This window comes from Sorex fumeus, unplaced genomic scaffold, assembly GCF_029834395.1.
Source record: "Sorex fumeus unplaced genomic scaffold, SorFum_2.1 ptg000043l, whole genome shotgun sequence".
NCBI classification, from domain to species: Eukaryota; Metazoa; Chordata; class Mammalia; order Eulipotyphla; family Soricidae; genus Sorex; species Sorex fumeus.
The window spans coordinates 12,927,699-12,946,044 of NW_026606100.1; the positions used below are offsets into that span (position 1 = coordinate 12,927,699).

At 39.3% G+C, this 18,346-nt stretch overlaps 1 protein-coding gene across 1 annotated transcript in view; it reads right to left on the reverse strand.

The window, feature by feature from the left end:
* The window catches only part of PCDH15 (protocadherin related 15), a 743,595-nt gene that overhangs the window by 184,983 nt on the left and 540,266 nt on the right, over positions 1–18,346 (reverse strand). The gene's annotated exons all lie outside the window — the stretch shown is intronic.

Here is an 18,346-nt window from a genome sequence, read left to right on the forward strand (position 1 = left end):
ACTCATGTCGAGGCTTAAAGAACCATCTATGATGCCTGGGCTGGCCACATTCAAGCCAAGTACCCTGTCCACTCAGTATTTTTAATAGTTCTGTAGGTCATTAGTAAAACACAGATTTTTACAAGCTTATTGTTTGTTCCTTTCTGAAGCCAAGGAGGAAGATGTATGCTGTTGTTAATCTGATTTATTAACAAAATAAAGATCCTTGAGGCTACAGGATTGTATTGCCCACGTCCTTTCTTATAAATTGTTAAGTGAAGGTCTTTTCAACTTCTAGATACTGGTACTGGTATTATAAGCGTCTAAATAAAGGAAGAAATGATGAAATGAGAATAAAATAAAATTTATCAAATAAAGCAGTTATGTGATAATGACATCATTGATAGAAAACAAAAAAGCACAGATTGTATATAAAGGACAAGTTGTGAAGTCTCGTTCTGTGCAAAGAACACGCCCCAAGTAAAATTAGCAGTTGGCCCCTAATATACTTGAAAGTAGTATAAGTAAATAGCAGAATTAAACATATCTCAGATCAGTGGAACCATGAATCTCAAAATTTGCCTTCTGCAGATTTTCATAGCCACAATAATATATATAGATGTATATATCTGCATATATATATACATTCTAGAGTATCAAATACGTTGCTTGTATCTTCAGTGACTCAAATCCCTCTCACACAATTTGAACTACTTTCTTCAAATATCTTATTCATCTAAGCCAATGTGTAAGTTAAGTAGCAGAATTAAAACTATCTCAGATTAGTGGAACCCATGGATCTCAAAATTTTGTTATCTGGAGAGCCCTGAGCCTTGGAAGGGGGGTGGAGATACAATATTATATATAAGATTATCTATTATTTATAACACTTGTCTTCTAATATCATTTTTTACCCATCTTTCATAATCAACTATCAGTTTCTAAGCTGGATCTGAATATGGGTACTGCATTAGTTGTTATTATCAATCATTTGTATTACAGTTTTTCCAAGTAATTTTAACTATAGATAATAATATTATTGCTGTTTTTATCTATTACCTAAAGCTATACAAATATTTCTAAATTGTCATTAATAACTAAGAAATGTACCAAGGTATCCTTTTGATACTATGCGCATGTCATATCTCAAAATATATCTATATTTTATATTTTGTTTTCCATGCTGCATAGCTTGAAAAAAACTGTCTTAAGGTTATTTTCAATGAAAATGAACCGGAAATGTCTAATTTCAACCATACATGTCTCTTAAAATGGTCTAAAGTGAAATAAATAGTAGAGATAAAATAATGGGGAAGATACAGACTTTTGCAGTGCCAGCGAGGAATTAAACTGGTTTGAATTGATAGAAAAGATTTTCAAGGGCCAGAAAGATAGTACAGTGGATAAGGTACTTGCCTTGCATTCAGCTGATGGGTTTGATCCCTGGTAAATTTGGTCCCAAGGTCCAAATAAACCTTGGACTAAGGGAGAATGTTATATACCTCAAATTTGGAGATCCCAAGTGACAGAAATATATTCACCCTTTGATGTTGATCAAACTATACAAAGATATTCAAACTGCTAGTCATGATTCAATTACAATGAACACTAATGTTATATCCTTATTATTCACTCTCCTTTACAAATTCCCTGCTCAAATAAAATCAATTATGAGCTTTACCCTAGGGTTCAGCATTAACTGTGTAACATTTTCTTCAAAGCTTGTCTAGGGGATTCTTTAGTTACAACAAAATTCAATCATTTAAATACCAATTCCAATTCCAGTTCCTAGAAAAAAATCTAGCATCTAGAGATTAAATCAATAATTATTTTTATACTTGACAAATATTTTCATTTGTAACTTTTAGTTTGCATCTTTTTCCACAGTAAATCCTGTTAGAGAAAGAATATGTTTCATAACTTAAATATGTTACATTTTAAATATAAAGTAATCTTTCTATTAGTAAAGTAAGTAAGTAAAGGCCCTCCCGTTGATCATCGATTTGCTCGAGCGGGCCCAGTAACGTCTCCATTAGAGACTTTGTTGTTACTGTGTCTGGCATATCGAATACTCTCGGTAGCTTGCCAGGCTCTCCGAGAGGGGCAGAGGAATCGAACTCGGGTCGGCCATGTTGGCTGCGTGCAAGGCAGACGCCCTACCCGCTGTTCTATTAGTAAGAATGATTTTTTGAGAAAAATATATGAACAGGCATGGAACAGGTGTACTTATAATAAATATTATATAGCGATAATCTCATCAATACACATTCTGTTAAAATATAAAGTACAATTTTTTATCACTCTATGCTTTAAAAAATTTAAGACACATAGCTAATGGAACTTAAATGCTTATAAGATATGAAAGTGTTATTTTCTGTTTCCTAATTAATAGAGCACTATAAATAAGGTAATTTAAGACTCATGACATTAACTGGTTAAGCATGGCAGTTTGAATTATTTACTATTATAGATGAGTATGTAGATTCTATACATAAACATAAAAACATAAAATGTCATATTATCAGCAGTACTGTCAAGAATTTTTTGTTGATGTTTAATATCTAACCAAGAAACACAGTGTGTGATGCAATAATGAAACCATTTATCTTTCTAGAAATCAATTAAAAGTTAATTAAAATTGTTAATAAGAAAAATCACACATCTCTTCTTCCCTTGCACTACATCAAAGCAATAAAAGGTAATGGCTGCAACTTTATAATCATCTTTCCATGGTTAATACTGTTCTGTAATATACACCTTACCATGGGGTCTGATTTGTGACCATTAATTTGTGAATTCATGTAACAGGGAAGCATAGGTAGAGTGTAGTCAAATAAAGATCTCACTGGACAAGACATTTTGAATATTTCAGAACACTGAAAAATCTTGGTAAATCTTGATTATTAAAATCAAAGTAATAATACATAAAATCAAAGTTATAAAATCAAAGATAAATTATTACTTAAGAAATTAATCAGATCACACACAGGCTTCCTGGAAAAACATTTCTGAAAGCTTGTTGAAGCACTGCACCTGAAAACGGATCAGAGAACCACCTTTCTTTCATATTTTATTCATCTTTTCTCTGAGTTATCCATTAGAATGATTTACATCCTACAAAACGTAGTCATTTTATAAATTCAATATAAGTAGGATCTATTCCAGGGATTCCTCCACTGGGGCTGCTGATTTCCTGAAGAGCAAAAGACCATGTTTGGTGGGTGGAATAGTCTCCAAGGTTAGTTTAATGTCTTAATTCTTCCACTGAGATATATCTTTTTAGATTACTTGAACATTTTTTTCAATACTTAACTCAAACTTAAATTTGTTTTGTATTTGCAGCCAGATTGTAGAAATATAAATTCATTTCTGCCTATCCTCACAAAACAGAAGTCTATTTAAAAACAACTCAAGGAAATGAAAAATGTATCTGTAGAAACTTGTGAACTACCAGTGGCATCTAATTACATGCATGTGAAACTGAGAGGGAGTTTGTTTCTTTGTTTTTTATTTTCTGTCCTTTCTATTCAGTTTGTGATACTGTGTGTTCCTTTATCGCCCTGAAGTCAGAAATATAGAAACTGTCAAGCAAAGAAATTAGACAGAGAAGTTAGGAAATTTGGGGCAGAGCTACAAGAAAAAATGGAAATCTTAAATTTTGCTACAATTTAAATGGAGCTGGAGGGTGTCATGTTAAGCATAAATTCTAGATGATCTCAACTCCAATAGGGAAAACAAAGAAACAAAGTAAGGGAAAAAACAAAGATCAATGGAAACAAATCTTGAAATTCCACCAGTGGAAGTGAGTCCCAGTCAGTCAGTTCCCATGAGCCTGCCAGAAGTTGTTCTTTTAGTGCAGAGCCAGGAGTACACCACAAGCATCACCAGATGACTCCATTCCCCAGAACCCCCAGAACAATTTAGATATCATGAAACTCATTACTAAAATAAGACTTCAGTGCTTCAAGAAAAGAGTTGCTCTCGGGTTTTTATTCACAGAAAATAATGTTTTATGTCCATTAATGTTTTCATACAGTTAAACAATAAAATAGCCTTTCCCCCTCTCTTGAATATTCCCAATGGCGCTGGAAGAACAGATAATCCCAGAGAACATCTCAAATTACAATCGTATTGACCCGCTTCTGACCCCAGCCGCACGCCCACCCATCCCCTCCAAAGGACAGCGCCAGAAGCCCCGCTGCTCGTCCAGCTCGCAGGACCCGCCCCCCACCCATCCAGGATCCTGGGAGGGAGTGGCCTGGGACTGGCTAGGGGCGTGGCCTCTAAGAAGGGGGCGTGTCCTCTCAACGTGGGCGTGGCCTTCTTCCTGTCAGGTGGCCACAAGTATATCACTCACTCCAAGCAATTTGGACTTTCATCCTTTCATCCTTTTCATCAACTTGTCACCTAATACCAACCAAAAATTTCTCACCTCTTCTACTACAATTCAACAACATCCCACTCGCCTACTCCATTTCCAATAAAAGTCCTGTTTGAAAGTAGCTGTACAAGCTCACTATTAAATAGCACCTCCTCCAAAAGATTCACTCAATGTCAGTTATAAAACAAAGAATAATGCCTGATTGAGAAGAAGGTCAGACTCAGAAAGGTAGAAGAGGCCCATCTAGCAGCAACAAAGCTGAACGGCTCCTGGCAGTCTCTCCTCACTCAACCAGAATAGTAACAGTGAACGTGAAGGAACAAACCACACTGGTCACAATGGTAAAGCAACGCAAAAGCCCACCAAACTTTCTTATTCACGAGGCTAGCCAAGAAGACACCAACAGTACTGTAGCATTAGACAACCTCTCTGACAAGGAATTCAGAAGGGAGCTACGTAGGATGCTTAGGGAACTAAAAGAAACAATGGAAAGCAATGCCAATAAAAGACAAGAGGATTTGAAGGCAGAAATGAGGAAAATGCAATTGGAAATGTCGGACCTGAAAAACCTGGTAGCCGACTTGCAAAACCCAGTGGAAGGCCTCAGCAGCAGAGTAACAGCGGCTGAGAACAGAATCAGTGAGCTCGAAGATCAAGTTCAGAGACTTGACAGAAAAGAGTAGAAAATGTAAAAGAGACTCACAGTTCGAGAACAGATGGCAAGAGAAGATCGTGATAAAGCCAAGAGGGGTAACATAAGAATTATTGGAGTCCCAGAGGGACAGGAAGAAAACCTTGATGAAGAAGAAACTGTCAAAGAAATCATTGCTACAACGTTTCCAGAGCTGAAGAAAACTTGTGACCACATCCAGGAGGCCCGAAGGTTACCAGCTAGAAGAAATCCGAATAAAAATACCCCAAGACACATCCTGATCAAAATGACCAAAATTTTATACAGAGACAAAATTCTGAAAGCAGCAAGATCGAAGAAAGAAGTCTCTTAAAAAGGAGCATCCTTAAAATTCACAGCTGATTTTTCTAATGAAACCCTCATGGCCCGAAAAAAGTGGTGGGAGATAGTGAAAAACTCAATGAAATAAATGCCTCTCCAAAAATACTTTACCCAGCGAGACTCTCATTCATAATAGAAGGAACAACACACAGTTTCACAGACAAACAACAGCTCAGGAACTTCATAGACTCAAGACCATGGTTACAAGTACAACTAAATGGTCTACTTTAAGGCAAGACAGGCCCCTCAAATACACAAAATTTCAACAGAACAATGAGACAAAATACCATAACAATAATCTCTCTCAATGTCAATGGGCTAAACGCACCAATTAAAAGACACAGAGTGGCAGGATGGATTAGAAAATTGAACCCAACATTCTGCTGCCTGCAAGAAACATATCTCAATAGACAAAGCAAACACAGACTCAGAGTCAAAGGCTGGAAAACAATCCTACAGGCAAACAGCTCCCAGAAAAAAGCTGGGCTAGCCATCCTGATATCAAATCACATTGAGTTCAGAGTGAAGAAGGTTATAAGAGACAGTGAAGGCCATTTCCTATTGATCAAAGGATCTGTACAACAGGAAGAACACACAATAATAAATGAATATGCACCTAATGAGGGACCAGCAAAGTACTTAAAACAACTACTCATAGATTTGGAAAAAGACATCAATAGCAACACAATACTAGTGGGAGACTTCAACACCGCTTTGTCACCTCTTGATAGATCAACCAGACTCAAGCTTAGCAAGGACATACTTCATCTGAGGGAAACAATGGAAGAAAGGGACTTAGTAGATATATACAGGACACTTCATCCACAAAAAGCTGAATACACATTCTTCTCAAGCGTACATGGAACATTCTCCAAGATAGACCACATGCTGAGTCACAAAACATGCCTCCATAAAATTAAGAAGATAGAGATTATATCAACAATCTTCTCAGACCATAATGCGCTGAAATTAGAAGTAAATCACACACAAAAACAGAAAACTAAATCAAACACCTGGAAATTAAACAGTGCGCTATTAAACAATGAGTGGCTTAGACAGGAAATTAAAGAGGAAATCAAAAGATTCCTAGAAACGAATGAATATGAGGACACGAGTTACCAAAACTTATGGGACTCAGCAAAAGCTGTGTTAAGAGGAAAGTTTATAGCTCTACAAGCATTCCTCAGAAAGGAGGAGCGAGCCCACATAAATAAACTAACCTCACAGCTTAAGAACTTGGAGGACCAACAAAAGGAGCACAACCCTAACAGGAGGAAGGAAATAATAAAACTCAGAGCAGAGATTAACGAGATGGAAACCCAAAAAACAATCCGAAAGATCAATGAAACCAAGAGCTGGTTCTTCAAGAAAATTAACAAGATCGATAAGCCCCTAGCAAAACTCACAAAGAAAGGGAGAGAGAAAACCCTAATAAACCGAATCAGAAATGAAAAGGGGGTCATTACAACAGAAACTACAGAAATTCAAAGGATCCTAAGGGAATACTTTGAGAAGCTTTATGCCATGGAACATCAAAACCTCGAGGAAATGGATAAATTCCTAGACTCCTACAGACTCCCAAGGCTGAACCAAGAAGACCTGGAATACCTGAACAGACCTATCACCATCAAGGAAATTGAATTGGTAATAAAAAGTCTCCCCAAGCACAAAATCCCTGGCCCGGATGGATTCACTAGTGAATTCTTCCAAATCTTTAAAGAAGACTTACTCCCGATCCTCTTTAAGCTTTTCCACGAAATTGAAATATCAAAAACACTTCCGAACAGTTTCTACGAAGCAAATAACACACTGATACCAAAAGCATACAGAGATAACACAAAGAAAGAGAACTACCGGCCGATATCCCTGATGAACACAGATGCAAAGATCCTCAACAAACTATTAGCAAATAGAATCCAACTACTCATCAAAAAGATCATACACCATGACCAAGTAGGATTCATCCCAGGGATGCAAGGATGGTTCAACATTCGGAAATCAATCAACATAATCCATCATATCAACAAAAGAAAAGATAAAAAGCATATGATCATATCTATAGATGCAGAGAAAGCATTTGACAAGATCCAGAACCCCTTTATGATGAAAACCCTAGCCAAAATGGGTATAGAGGGGACTTTCCTCAACATAGTTAAAGCCATCTACCACAAGCCTACAGCAAGCATCATCCTCAATGGGGAAAAACTGAGAGCCTTCCCTCGAAGATCAGGGACGACACAAGAATGCCCACTATCTCCACTGCTGTTCAATATAGTACTGGAAGTACTTGCAATAGCAATTAGGCAAGAAAAAGATATTAAGGGCATTCAGGTAGGAAAGGAAGAAATCAAGATCTCACTATTCGCAGATGATATGATACTATACTTAGAGAACCCAATAACCTCCACTAAAAAACTCCTAGAAAAAATAGACTCCTATAATAAATTAGCAGGCTATAAAATCAATACCCAAAAGTCCATGGCTTTCCTATACGCAAACAGTGAGAGAGAGGAAAGCTACATGAAATCAATCCCGTTCACAATTGTGCCCCAGAAAATCAAGTACCTAGGAATCACCTTAAATAAGGAAGTAAAGGACCTGTACGAAGAAAACTACAAAACGCTACTTCAGGAAATAAAAGAGGACATGAGGAAATGGAAAGATATCCCCTGCTCATGGGTCAGGAGACTTAACATCAAAATGGCAATACTACCGAAAGCATTGTATAAATTCAATGCAATCCCTATAAGGATACCCATGACATTCTTCAAAGAAATGGAGCAAACACTCCTGAAATATATATGGAACAATAAGCCCCCATGAATAGCTAAAGCAATTCTTGGGAAAAAGAAAATGGGATGAATCAAGCTCCCTAACTTCAAACTTTACTACAAAGCGGTAATAATTAAAACGGCATGGTACTGGAACAAAGGCAGAACTACAGACCAATGGAACAGAGTTGAATACACTGACATTTCCCCTCAATCATATGACCATCTAATCTTTGATAAAGGTGCAAGAAATGTGAAGTGGAGTAAGGAAAGCCTCTTTAACAAATTGTGCTGGCATCACTGGACGGCTACATGCAAAAAAATTGGCTCAGAACTCTGCCTAACACCATGTACAAAGGTAAGATCAAAATGGATTAAAGACCTCAACATCAGACCAGAAACCATAACGTACATTGAAGACAAAGTTGGCAAAACCCTCCATGATATTGAGGCTAATGGTTTTTTCAAAGATGCCACGCCACTGGCCGAGCAAGTGAAATCAGAGATAGATAAATGGGACTATCTTAAACTAAGAAGCTTCTGCACCTTCAAAGAAACAGTGACCAAAAGACAAAGACAATCTACAGAATGGGAAAGATTATTCGCCAAATACACATCTGACAAGGGGTTGATATCAAGGATATGCAAAATACTGGTTGAACATCACAAGAAGAAAACATCCAACCCCATCAAAAAATGGGGCGAGGAAATGAACAGAAACTTTCGCAAAGAAGAAATCTCAATGGCAAAAAGGCACATGAGAAAATGCTCTACATCGTTAATCATCAGGGAGATGCAGATCAAAACCACAACGAGATACCATCTCACACCTCAGAGACTGGCCCACATTCAAAAGAACAAAAGCAACCGTTGCTGGCGCGGATGTGGTGAGAAAGGGACACTCCTTCACTGTTGGTGGGAATGCCGACTGGTTCAGCCCTTTTGGAAAACAGTATGGACGTTACTCAAACAATTAGAAATTGAGCTCCCATTTGACCCAGCGATACCACTTCTGGGAATATATCCCAGAGAGGCAAAAATGTGTAGTCGAAGTGACATCTGCACTTGTTTGTTCATTGCAGCACTCTTTACAGTAGCCAGAAACTGGAAGAAACCTGAGTGCCCAAGAACAGATGACTGGTTAAAGAAACTCTGGTACATCTACACAATGGAGTACTATGTAGCTCTTCGAAAAGATGAAGTCATGAAATTTACATACAAGTGGTACAATATGGAAAGTATCATGCTAAGCGAGATGAGTCAGAAAGAGAGGGATAGACATAGAAAGATTGCATTCATCTGGGGGATATAAAACAACAAAATATGAGATTAATACCCAAGAATAGCTGAGATCAACACCAGGACGATTACTCCATAGCTTAGAGGCCAGTCGGGTATTCTAGGGGAAAGGACAGTTCAGATAGAGAAGGGAGCACCAAATGGAGGGTGTTTGGAGGATCCTCCCAGGACGGGAGATGCTGGTTGAAAGTAGACTGGACTGAACATGTTTGCCACTCAATGCCTCTTTTGCTGATCACAACACCCAAAAGGAGAGAGAGAACAAAAGGGAATGCCCTGCCACAGTGGCAGTGGGGGATGGGAGGAATGGGGGAGATATTATCCATGGTGGTGGAAAATGGGCACTCGTGGAGGGATGGGTATTTGATCATGGTATGACCGAAATCCAAGCACAAAAATTTGTAAATCTACAACTGTACCTCATGGTGTTTCACTAATAAAAAATAAATTAAAAAAATTACAATCGTATTTTTCCTCTGTTGCATTGCATCTGACAATTCTATGCTCTGAGGTTTTTGTTCATCATCACATGTTGTGTGATGATGAAAACAGTTATGTATTGGATAGTTTAAACTTTGTTTTTTTTAAAAAAAATATACTAGGTTTTAATGTATTTTGTCAAACTGACCACATTGCCTTTTGCATTCTTCATTCTATCCCAAAGTTTTCGATCTGCCAATCTGATTATTCTCAGCACAGAAGTCATCTCTTTCAGAAGCAATTGGATGAGTTAAAAGCTCATCCCCAAATTCTAAGACAGAGAGAGAGAGACTTTTGTCATGCAGTATTATTAAACTTTCTAAGGGAAGGGTGATTGTTCTATTTATACTGTGACAGATTGTTAAGTAATAGGTACCAATACATATTTTCTGCACTATTTTCATCTGAAGCAGTTCCTATTATTCAAAGAGATATTACTCTGTCCTAACCTCCAATAACATGACTACAGTAAATTTTCCATTTAGGGCCAGGAGCTAGTACAGTGTTTTTGGCACAGGCCTAGAATTTACCTGACTATGTTTCAATCAAGGAACAACACTGGTCTTTAAGTATCTCAAGGTGTAACCCTAGATGCCCTTGGGACCTGAACAGTGTTGCATTATCAGGTCTCTGTACTGAATCACCAGCCTTGTTCACTGGGAGTCAACGTTGGGCCTCTGAACACCATTTGTGAGCCTCTCCAGTAAAATGAATTAATTAAATTAAATTAAATTAAATTTTATATTTGCAGTGTTTTCTCTTCTTCCTTCCATCCCTTTCTCCCTTCCTCTCTCCCATCCCCACTCCCTCCCTTCCTTCTATCCTCCCAACTTAGATATAATTACATCTTAGATATAATACATCTCTAAAAGATGATATAATGCATGTTTTTCATAAATGGCCCTAAAATATTAACTATTTTCTCTTAAATTTTATTCTTACTTTATTGATTATTGGTCTATTTTTGTTTCACTCAGGTACAAATCTTTAAAAAAATTTTATGTTCAGTTTGAAAATAAATTCTGTACATTGATCTTATATTTTTATGGAATAAAATATAGTAGTATTTTTCAGTCTTCTATTCAAATATTTTTCTTTTATTTTAATTCCCTAAGGAATTTGTATGTAGTTTCTTCTTTTGTTTACTCGTGTGCTTAAATTAACTTTATTACCATCAATTTATGTTGTATGTTAGTATACAAATGTCTATTTTCTATGTTTTATAATTAAGAATACTATTTTGCCTTTAAGTATTGCCCACCCAATAAATTACTTCTTTCATTTTAGATACTATATGCACTTGTTGAAGTATATGAATGACCTCTGAACTTCCAAATACACAATAAATGAGCATTTTATCTATTTATATATTTGTATTTACATTTATTTCTTTTGAGGAAGGTCCTCAAAATAAACAATGCTCAGGAAGCCCGGGGTTCCTCAAGATTCCTCTAGTCAAACTGGCCAGTGGTTTAATCAAGGTTGCAATAATGTGGTGTTGTATGGACTACAGTCTGCCACATGTAACTCATGCACCTTATTGCCTGCAACTTGTCTCCAGTCCCTAGAAATTAATATTTGTTTTCATTTTTTAAAAATTTTATTTATTCAATCACTGTGAGAGCAGTTACAAAGCTTTCAGGTTTAAGTCTGGTCATACAATGAAACACCCGTATCTTTACAGTGCCCATTCTCCACCCCCCAAAACCCTAGTGTATCCCCATCCCACACCCTCCCCCTACCTGAGGGGCAGATGATTTACACATTACTCTCTCTCTACTTTGATCGCATTCAATATTTTGACACCAGAACCACCATTATTATTTGAGATTTTACGTCAATACTCAGATCTGCTGAAAAGGCAACAGTAGACAATTTGTTTTCTATTGCTGGTTATGAATGACACATGATGTCGTGTGCCTGCAGTAGTGGCTGTGCGATTTTGAAATTCTGAAATTTTAACACTTAAATCTGGAGGGATTTCTGCCAAAACCTGCTGGGTTCCAAGATTTGCTCCTGAGTCTCTGGGATCATGGCCATTAAGCAGCTTGATCAGGAGCCAGAAAGGCCATTAGTAGGCGGCAACTCGGGGTCTCACTGGGTTGGGGAGGAAAGGGCCAGCTCCACCCCCATCCCTTGAGCCCTGTGTGTCTGGTCACTGCAGGCCCAAACCTGATTGTCCAGTGGCCTCTGGAGGATGGTGGCCACCGGGCCGCCAGGGGAACGGGTCAAGGCACAAAACCTATTCCCACTTGGGTTGGCTCAGCACTGGTGACCTACTGCAGGGACTGGATGCATTTCTGCCAAAAGCCGCTGGGTTTTGAGATTTGTTTCTGAGTCTCTAGGATCATGGCCGTTAAGTACCTTGATCAGGAGCCAGAGAGGCCGTTTGTGGGTGATGAATTGGGGCCTCATTGGGGTGGGGAGGAAAGGGCCAGATCCCCCCCATCCTGTGAGGTCCTGCGTGTCTCTTCACTACGGACCCAAACCTGACTGTCCAGTGGCCTCTGGAGGATGGCGGTCACTGAGCCACCTAGAGGGAGCAGGCAGAGGGCCAGCACCCTTTCCCCCCTGGGGTGACCTGGTGACCGTTAAGCAGCTTGATCAGGAGCCAGAGAGGCCATTTGTGGGCGATGAATTGGGGCCTTATTGGGGTGGGGAGGAAAGGGCCAGATCCCCCCCATCCCATGAGGCGCCATGTGTCTGGTCACTGGGAGCCCAAACCTGACTGGTCAGTGACCTCTGGAGGACAGCGGCCACCAGGCCACCAGGGGGAACAGGCCAAGGTATGAAATCTGTTCCCACCTGGGGTGGCCCGGCGCCTGTAACCTACTACAAGGATTGGACTAATTTGTGCCAAAAGCCGCTGGGTTTCGAGATTTGTTTCTGAGTCTCTATGATCATGGCCGTTAAGTTGTTTGATCAGGAACTAGAGAGGCCATGCCTCCAACTATATAGTGGCTTGTTTCCCACAACGTTTCCCTATCTATTATGCAATATTAATTCTTTTAGTATTCTTTGTAATGCTAGGCAATAGTTAACATGACTTCAAATAGTAAATAAGAAATCACTTTGGATCACGGTTAAGCAGCTTGATCAGGAGCCAGAAAGGCCATTTGTGGGCGATGAATTGGGTCCTCATTGGGGTGGGGAGGAAAGGGCCAGATCCCCCCCATCCCATGAGGCCCCACATGTCTGGCTCAGGTATTTCACATTATATGATTATATAGTGCATATGTACATGTGTGTTTTTTATTTTTTTTATTAGTGAAACACCATGAGGTCCAGATATAGACTTACAAGTTGTTGTGCTTGGGTTTCAGTTACACAATGATCGAGTACCCATCCCACCACCAGTACCCATTCTCCACCCCCACCAATCCCAGTATCCCTCCCGTCCCTCCCATCCCCCATCCCACCCTGCCTCTGTGGCAGGGCACTCCCTTTTGTTCTATCTCTCCTTTTGGGTGCTGTGGTCTGCAGAAGAGACATTGGGTGGAAATCATGTTCTGTCTATAGACTATTTTCAGCATGCATCTCCCATCCTGGGCATATCTTCGCAGCACCCTTTATTTGGTGCTCCCTTCTCTATCTGAGCTGTCTTTGCCCCTACAGTGTGTGGCTGGCTTCTAAGTCACGGAGTGAACAACCTGGTATTTATCACAGCTGCTCTTGGGTGTTAGTCTCTTATTTTGTTACTTTATGTTATCCAGATGAATGCAATCTTTCTATGTCTGTCCCTCTCTTTCCGACTCATTTCGCTTAGCATGATATTTTCCATGTAGTACCACTTGTATGTAAATTTCATGACTTCATTTTTTCTAATTGCTATATAGTACTACATTGTATAGATGTAAAACTCATTTTCCTTAAACTAACATATTAATGGCAATAAAAATTCAATTTTTTTACCAAGGTTTCTTTAACCAGTCATCTGTTCTTAGGCACTCAGATTTTTTCCATATTCTAGCTATTGTAAACAGTGCTGCAATGAACAAACAAGTGCAGATGTCACTTTGACTATACTTTTTAGCTTCTCTGGGGTATATTCTCAGGAGTGGTATTGCTGGGTCAAATGAGAGCTCAATTTCTAATTTTTTGAGAATCGTCCATACTGTTTTCCAAAAGGGTTGAACCAGTAGACAAACCCACCAGCCGTGAAGGAGGGTCTCTTTCTCGCCACATCTGCGCCAACACAGGTTGCTTTTGTTCTTTTAAATGTGGGCAAGTCTCTGAGGTGTGAAATGATATCTCATTGTTGTTTTGATCTGCATCTCCCTGATGATTAATGATGTAGAGCATTTTCTCATGTGCCTTTTAGCCATTCGGATTTCTTCTTTGAGAAAGTCTCTGTTCATTTCATTGCCCCACCTTTTGATGGGGTTGGAATGGGATCCCCATTAGGATACCAATGACATTCTTCAAGGAAATGGAGCAAACACTCCTGAAATTTATACGGAACAATAAGCCGCCACAAATAGCTAAAGCAATTCTTGGGAAAAAGAAAATGGGTGGAATTAACCTCTTGAACCTCAAACTCTACTACAAAGCAGTAATAATTAAAACAGCATGGTACTGGAACAAAGGCAGAGCTGCAGACCTATGGAACAGGGATGAATATACTGACATCTCCCCTCAAACATATGATTACCTAATCTTTGATAAAGGAGCAAGAAATGCGAAGTGGAGTAAGGAAAGCCTTTTTAACAAATGGTGCTGGCAAAACTGGGCGACTACATGCAAAAAACTGGGCTTAGATCTCTGCCTAACACCATGTACAAAAGTAAGATCAAGATCACAATCACGACCATCCTGTTGTTCATCGATTGCCTCGAGCAGGCCCCAGTAATGTCTCCTTCGTCCTAGCCCTGAGATTTTTTAAAAGTGCCATATTCAAGGCTCTTCCAGGGTTAGGAGAATGAGACCCATCATTGTTACTGGTATTTGGCATATTGGGTACAGCATGGGGAGTTTGCCAGACTCTGCCGTGTGGGCAGGTTACATTCAATAGCCTGCCAGGTTGTCAAAAGCAAGAATGAGATAATAAAATGTCGCATGACTGCAAATGCGGCTGCGTACCTCCAGGAGCTGGGTTTTATAGTCTCTGGGTCTTGGCCGTTGATGGGATTACAGGGTGCCAGGGGGCCAGTTGGTGGGTGTGACTTCTGCCTACTGGAACTTGGAGGATCTGGGTGGAGGATGCTCAGCCCCCCGATATGAGCTTGGAGATCTCAGCCCCGGGACCTGCATGTCTTTGTTCCTCTGCCGGTACCTTCATGCGTGTGGAGAGTGGTCTCAGCATGGTGGTGGCTGGTTCTGGAGGTCTTCAGCTGCCAGAGCCCTGGTCGGGGCAGGGAGGGAAATTCAACCAGCTCCTCTCCAAGGGCCCCGGAGAGGACAGCCAGGCATGGGGGCAGGAGACTCTGCGTTGTTCTCTTCCAGGAGCTGGGTTTTATAGTCTCTGGGTCTTGGCCGTTGATGGGATTACACAGCGCTAGGGGGCCAGTTGGTGGGTGTGAGCACTGCCTACTGGAATTTGGAGTATCTTGGTGGAGGATGCTGAGCCCCAATCCGAGCAGGCTTGGAGATACTCAGCCCCGCATGGATCTTACCCGTAAGTAAGATCAAAATAGATCAAAGACCTCAACATCAGACCGGAATCCATAAGGTACATTGAAGACAAAGTTGGCAAAACCCTCCATGACATTGAAGCTAATGGTATATTCAAAGATGTCACGCCACTGGCCAAACAAGTGAAAATAGAGATAGACAAATGGGACTATTTTAAACTTAGAAGCTTCTGCACCTCAAAAGAAACAGTGACCAAAATACAAAGACAGTCTACAGAATGAGAAAGAATATTCTCCAAATACACATCCGACAAGGGGTTGATATCAAGGATATACAATGTACTGGTTGAACTCCACAAGATGAAAACGTACATGTGTGTTTAACCTTACCTTTCAGTCTGACACAATGCATTGTTTTCTTCTTAAAGTTTTATAAAATAATTTCCTCTGTGTAATGTAAAACTTATCCAATTTCTTCATGAGCTTCTTCACTGATACAATTTTAAGCTACACTTATCGGTTATTATTCCTATATATTAAAATATAAACATGCTCATGGTTTTCCCTAAATAAACAAGAATAGAGCTGGGAGAGAGTGTAGAGGTTGGAGTACATGATTAGTACGTGCCTGACTCAGATTCCATTCCTGACATAGAATGGTCCCCTGAGCATCACCATCAGTGGGAGTAGCCCTGTAGGACTCGAGCACTGCTGGGTTGATACTGGTAATCCCCATGCCACAGAGCACAGAATTCGAGCAAAATTATTGCACCCCGACATTGCACCACATGTTTGATTGGTTGAGAATCACTGGGTTCCCTAAACAATATTTGGCAGCTTCCCTAAGTCCTTACCATCTTATCACAAAAAGAAGAAAGAAACAAGAAACTCTATGCTTCAGATTATACAGCCATTGGTCAGAGAGCTGTTTTCCTTTATTATGTCAATTTGTGCTAGCACTGTGAGAAAGTAATAGCTAGAAAATAGAAAAATATAGTAGCTAGGTTGACTTTTCCAAAATTCTCCATAATTGCATTTTCTGCAGGAATATGGAAATATTACATCATCAACACCATATTTCATACTAAAGAAATAAACATAATTTTATTGAACACATCTATTAATGAGAAAACTTATCATCTAATTCAGAAGTATTATAAATAATAATTTGAATGAAAATAAGCACACGTATCTAAATCACAAGCATTAAATGAGAACATTTTTTCCATATACTGTCACAGTTTTATCACATGAACGTACCTTGATGAGGTCTGTAGTGAAATCTAGGATATAGATTCTGATTCCCTGGTTTTATTATTTGACCCATTATTCCTTGACCCAAGTTCTCAATTTTTAATACATTCACTTTTTCAAAACTGGAATGTCACTATAGATGTTGGTTTAGAATTACATGTTTTATATTCATTCTCCTGCTTGCTGTAAATGAAGAGCATATTTCCTATCGTAGCAAACAATGTACTCAGTTGCATTTCCAAAAATTACCTCTTTGCTGCCTTTATTTTGCATGGAGATCTGCCATGTGATTTTTAGGAACCTCCTTCTAGCCATTCTTGGCCAACCAGGCTACTGGTTTAATGTGAACCCAGGCAATATGGAGGTGCTCAGATTCTATAGTGCTGAGGGTGACACACATCATCCTCAGAGTGCTTAGGAGCCTCAGACCTACTGGTGCTGGGAGTGCAGACCACCTACAGAACGATACACAATAATGCTCAGGGTGATAACATGGTACTAGGGTTTAAAGCGGGTTGGCCACATGCAAGATATGCACTTTTCTTCTGTAGAATTTCTCCAGCCCTCTGATTTTATTTCCTTTTTCCACTTGCATAGATTAATATTCAGAGGGGGGAAAAGCTAAGACCCTGAGCACTGTTGAATGTGACCCCAAAAGAAAACAAAAATAAAATAATAGTTCATGGTTAAGTGACAGAAACTAAGCCTGGTTGAAAATATTTTTAAATAGGGGAAAACTCTTTTGGAGACATGTTCTTTTGTTGATAGTGTTTTATCAACAAGAAGATCACTTAACATTTTTACTGCACCTCAATCACCTGTTGAATCAGACATGTTGGGTTCAAATTCTGCCAAAATCCTCCCTTTCTAGCTGTCTTCTTTTTCTCTTTACTACTGAAAATTGTAGTACATTTCTCTGCAATAGCGATTGTGCAAATAGTTGGGAACTATATCAGTACAAGTCGAATGCACTGTTTCCTTAAATTGTAATTTAAAATAATCCTGATTCTCACATTAAAATTACAAATATATATATTTACTAATTGCCTATTTATGAAAGATTCAAATATTCTATGAATTATTAAAATTTTTTCATAGGTTGGTTTGTAGAAATAGTATAAGTGTTAAAGGACTTGTAAATATTTGTGATTCCTTAAACTATTTATGGTCCACTGAGCAGTCACTGTCACTGTCCTCCCATTGTTCATCGATTTGCTCGAGCAGTTCCAGTAATGTCTCCATTTTGAGACTTGTTGTTACTGTGTTTGGCATATTGAATATGTCACAGGGAGCTTGACAGGCTTTGTCTTGTGGGTGAGATACTCTCAGTAGCTTGCCGGGCTCTCCAAGAGGGGTGGAGGAATCGAACTCTGGTCGGCCATGTTGGCTGCATGCAAGGCAAACGCCCTACCGCTGTGCTATCGCTCCAGTACCTGTACTATTGCTCCAGCCCTGTGCTATCACTCCAGCCCACTGAGCAGTAAGTATCATAAGTAATCCCTGAACAAAAGCCAGGAGAAAACCCTGAGTACTCTTGAATATAACCCCAAAAGAAAACAAAAATAAAATGATAGTTTATGGCTAAGTGACAGAAACTAAG